Genomic DNA, 6,016 nt, shown 5'->3' with positions numbered 1-6,016 from the left:
TTATATAGTGGAACTGCTGCCTTTTTCAAAGCGCTATATCAGTGAAGCGTGCCGCCGAAGACAAAAAGCAACACACCCAACCCGGTCACATTATACTGACAACGGGCGAACCAGTCACCCCACTCCGTGTATGCTGAGCGTTAAGCAGGAGCAGAAACTATCACTTTTATAGTCTTCGGACAGGGGACAGAACCCAGAGCATTCCTCACAGGGGCGAACGCTCATCTCAAGGCCAAAAGTGAGGCGATGCCAAGGGAGGCATTAGGAAAGATAAAGTCAGTTATGAAGAGGAAAAAAGATAAGATCCTAAATTTAGTCCCTTTTTACGATCATGCAATAGGGACAGCAGGTACAATTCTAATAGGCCACGGGTTGTTGGGCCCCACAAAAAAACCACCTCCGAACCAATATTTTTCTTATCCCCTATAACCTATGATCACAAATCAAAATGTTAACGTTGCACAAGTTGGGACGAACTTCCGGTTATGAAGTCATCAAGATGGTCACCATCTCGAATTTCACTAAAAATAAAAAATAGTCATAACATTTTCAACCGAAATAAATAACAACAAATACATATCAGGACAGAATGGGTAGTGATTTGTTCGCAGGAAATGAAAAAAAAAGGATTTTAAGCTCAAAATGATATTTTTTTAGCAATTTTTTTATATTTAGCTTGAAGCAGCAAAATGATTTCCTTACAACAAATTATTATTCGTAATCAGTTATTTGATCCATTGTCAATCAGTAAAAACAACAACAAACATATATAGAAATGCAAAAGAGAATTATTGTTTTACCATCATTTGGTTTACAAAACATCATCGGATGCGTATACAGGTCATATGATTGTTAATTTTTTTTCAAACCGCCGACACTACAGTTTCCTGGTGTCTTAGAATTTTCTGAATATAATATTGGCTATTAACGATTTAGATCTTAACTAATTGGAATTTAAAGTCGGCAGAATATCTAAGTGGGACTTCAAAATAATATATTTTCTTGTTCGAAAATTTGTAGATTAGTAGCGTTTCAAACTGAATTATTACAGCAAAACGCCAACTAATAGCTATATGTTATCATATTAAAACTGAGGTTAGCCTGTCATTCCGTAAATACCATAACACTTTCCGAAACGTTTTGTGCCTTTTAGAGCGAGCACATCCATTGTTATTTCCTGTGTATAACGTAAGGCAATGTCAGATGATTACAACAGTGTCACATATTTCTTTCACTAGTTCTTTGTCTTTGATGGCGATGAGCTGATATGACATTACTTTACCGGGTTACCATCGTGGTTCTAACTTGTCAACCGTCCATGGCCAGAGTTAACATAAGAAACATCGGCTTCAGGGATGTTGGAGCTCTTACTGTGTCCAACCTAGTAAATCGCATACCGTATATGATGTTCAAGACTTCCCCGGCATAATGGAAAAGACACCAGATACACAGTCTGCGAAGGTTGAGCTGGTTCTCCTTAATTCGTATGAAGCACAATTCCTCATTCTTGTGAACCCTCAGTGAGTATAGATGGCACAGGTGGATTCTTTGAGGTCATAAATAAGGTCTTCAGTGAAGTTCCACTATCAAGTCTGGAAAGATCTGTAGAGAACTTTTTTTCTGGAGAGTCTTCAATAGTCTCTTTACACCAGATGCGACACAACCAGCGCCTTCAAGGGAGTAGGAAAAGTTAGACCAATGAAAAATATTTAACATGTATTAACTCATTAATGACCTCTATGATATTACCTGTGCCATTTAATTGTCGTACGAGGGTCCACAAAATTAATGAATGGTACTTCATACGAATTATGGAGCTATTGGCTAAGGAGAACCAATTCCACCATTCGAAGAATGTGGATCTTGTGTAATTGCCATTATGCTGGAGAAGTCTGAACAGCATATACGAATGTAAGAATCTGAGGGATATCCCACATCTCTGAACCTGTTGTCCTGATATGAACTCTGGTCATATGGATGAGTCATGAAAGATGTCAGGCTATAACAACACTAGTGATGCAGTGTCACATCAGCTCATCGACATTGAAGACGACGCTCTGGCTTTCGACGAATTTGATACTGATATCTCGATTACTCTGATTTGGACTACCAACTACTAGACATGCCGAGTCTCTTCAGTGGATAGAGCAGTGCGGCGAGAAAGCACGCACAACGATAATGGTTATCGTTAAGATCCAATGAAAGAAATATGTGACACTGTAGTAACCATATGACATTTTTGCTTATGCTATGCATAGGAAATTACCAATGAATGTGCTCATTTTCAAAGACACAAATGTTTTGGAAACTGTAATGATATAGACGGAAACACATGCTTATCATAGGTTACATTTGTTACGCTTTCAGTAGGTGTTGTGCTCTTAAAATTATTTTTGAGACGCTGCTAATCTGCAAAGTTTCAAATATGAAAATGGATTATGTTAAACTGTGACTTGTCCCACCTAGATATTCTGTCAACTTCACATTAATTTGTTTCTACTTATAAATCGCCAATAGTCAATGTTATAGTTAACTTCAAGCCAAGTATGAAAAATTTGCTGAAAAATCACGATTTTTGAGTTTAAAAGCTTGTATTTTCATTTCCTGCGTAGACATCACTACATATATTGGTTTATGTATGTAGTTTGGGTTCTATTGTGGTCATTTTGATACCTCATTTATCTACTTCGGTAGGAAAATGTCAATGCTAAGACTATTTCTCATTATTTAGTGAAATTCGAGATGGCGGTAATCTTGATGACGTCATAACCGAAGTTCATCCCAACTTATGCAATGTAAACATTTTGATTTGTAATCAGTGGGTCATAAGGGTTAAAAAAATTATTGGTTCAGAGTTTTTTTTTTTTTTTTTTTTTTTGGGGGGGGGGGGGGGGTTGGTTTAACATGTGGGACCCTCCTAGCCCATGGCCTATAACATCCTTACACACATCCAGCATACACAACACCTCGTATTACGAGAAGCCTTCCATTATCAATAATTTATGTCCTGCCTACCTAAATTGTAACATCTTAGTCAGTAATGTACATCCGATTCAAATTAGATCTTCCACAATGGTAAAATTTGTTTTACCACAAATTTTACCACGGCATAAAACAGCCAAGTTCAGAAATTCTTTTAAATATAATGGTCTAGCACATTGGAAATGCCCTCCTGCATGAGTCACGGGAAAAAAACCCATCTCTTATTACCTTTAATCCTTCTTTTAGTATTTCATGTTATCATATAACACTTACTTCTTGTTTTAATGTATGCTATATTAGTATACAATCTGTCAAATTTTATTTTTGCCATATCGGCATATATGTATACAAGACACTTATTTGTGTTTATTATTTCATTACATATAATTGCAGCATGAGATTTTATGTTTGCATGGCTTTTTATGAGTACAATTATAGCAATTTTCTAGACTGTGATATTATGATTTTGTTTTTGTGATATGATAATTTAATCTGTGATATGATTTACTTGTTCTGTGATATCTTTGATTTCATTTTATTAAATTACTGTTTGTTTATTAACTATGCTGTAAATACTGTACATTTCATATGTTCGATCACATGTGTCTTTGACTCAATGTGCAATCGAATGAAAATAAAGTCAACTATTATCATTATTATTATAAAAATTGGTGATTTTATATTTGTGTCAGAGTCAGTATCATCGAAAACTAGTTCACATTGTTAATGCACATTTATGTTACGAATTTAACGATGTAACATGTGTTAATTATTGTAACTCAGACAAGAATTAAAAATATCCCAGAATAGCACTCTTACAGAAAAATCTTTTTTTTTTTTACTCGTTAGCAGTTTCCTGAATTTTTTAGAGAGGAAAGGTTGAGGTATATCTTTAAACGTCTATACATGATTTATGGACACGGATAAGTGAGCGCTTTTTAGAATTCAGAAAAAGTATATGTCTTTCGACATCGGACATTTCTTTAAGGTATCTCCAGTACCTATCGTTATTTGTGTCTTTTTGTCTGCAACTGAAAGTTTGAAAAATGGTGTGAGAGTCGGAGGCACAACAGGAGTACAAATGACAGAGAAATGTGCTAAATCTTGTGAGTTGTTACAACTGTCATCGGGGGAATAAACCACCCGTCTCACTGTATCATGTCTTATACAAAAAATATTGTATAACAGTGTTAGAGCTCATTTGTATATATTTACACTTACTAGGCTTGTTCACTATACGCAAATACTACAAACAATTTTTAAATAAGCAATTGTATAAAGAAACGGGAAAATATATACCGACCTGGGCGACGTGCAGTGCTTTCATTTTTGTTAAAAATGATGGATGTCAAATGTAAACATTACCTCTGTGTCTGTGTTCGTCCTACGATCGAGTCTTTAGGGTTGTCAGTAATAAGAATATCCTCTTGTCTTTGTTCTTTGAGAATATAATCATGTGTATTATAAAAGATACACCGCTAGCAATCCACGTGTTGACCGTTGCGGTCACAATAAAGACATTTGTATCCATCGAACACAAGTGAAATGTGTCCATGTATCGATGGCAATGGATCTAAGCGTAGATTATATAATCACATGGCTCCAAAGGATGTAATATCGTCAAGTCAAACGACAACCTCAAACACATTGATGAGCTACTTGAACGCCGGTGTTTTGACAATTTCGGCAAACTCCAGTGTGTAAGCGTGCGTCATCTTCGCCTCGCTGCACAATCACGGTCACCGAGTTCACACAAATTTGGCCGAGTACAAATTCTTTATGTTATTGCGCTTTATATTAACTTTTAGCAAAATTGAATATATATATAAAGTTCTGATCTGATTAAATAAAATTATCTCTGAAACTTACTTATTGTAATATATTAAACTTTTTTGCCGTCGCGGATGAATAATTCTAACTTACGTGAAGAGTCATCATTCGCTGTTCAATTGAGTAAGCTCCTCCAAGTGAATATACCGCAGTCTCCAAAAACACACGCAACACACAGCATACATGGGAGGCCGTCCTTACATGACCATAGCTGTTAATATGACGGTAAATAATCAAACAAATCCCAGTTTCGACCGACTTGTATTGAATTAATACGTCACATTCAAATGAAGATTTTATTGCATAAAATTTAAATAAAAAAGTCGTGTGGGTGTAAATATAGGGATTGGATTTCGCTTTTATGTTAACCATGCTTGTATGGAGCAATTCGTCTAAGACTATATTCAATATGGGGTGCGCCCCATACAATATATTCTTAGAGGAATTGCTCTATACAAGCATGGTTAACAAAGCGAAATCCAATCCCTATATGAAAACGTATCATCCTACGTATTACGCTTTCGTAAGGGAGGTAAATCATACAGAACGTATCATACTCAAGTAAAATAGGGTTATGTACGATGGTCCATTTGAGTCAGTTAAATACATGTACAACTACCTGAATGAATAACTTGTACATTTATAGCTTGACAAAATGTACATGACCATTTACGGTGGGTAGGACAAGGTATCGGGGTGAGTTATTGGACACTGGTGACTAGAAAATTTAGATTTTAGTTTTAACTTTTGGTTCAGCTTTGATTGATATTGCAGTGATAAAGTGACAAACAATAAATCGCAGACAGACTATCATCTGTTCGATATTTTATGCAAATACAGTCAGTTATATAGTATTTGGTCTTCAAATTTATTTCTAAATATACAAATGAAACTTACATGTTGTCTTGAAAGCATGGCATGAGCATGTAAAATTGTACCTGCCCAGGTCTGTATACGGAAAACAACGCGGGGACGTGGTGTGCGTTTTATTGTTTGTCACGAAATCGCTGCAATATCAATATACAAAATGTAGTAGTACATTTTATCATTTCGTAACTTATAGTAACCTATAACAAATACTGAAGTGTGCTATTTACTCTTACATCCCTGACTTATTACTTAAATGTTCTAAATGAGTTTTAGAATTGGGAGATTTCATTGTATTCACAAGGTGAATGAGTTAAAATAGAATGCGACTAGCAAA

The sequence above is a fragment of the Argopecten irradians genome, chromosome 11, assembly GCF_041381155.1.
Source record: "Argopecten irradians isolate NY chromosome 11, Ai_NY, whole genome shotgun sequence".
Taxonomy (NCBI): Eukaryota; Metazoa; Mollusca; class Bivalvia; order Pectinida; family Pectinidae; genus Argopecten; species Argopecten irradians.
The sequence above is the reverse complement of the archived record's forward strand: the minus strand, read 5'-3'. Positions refer to the sequence as shown.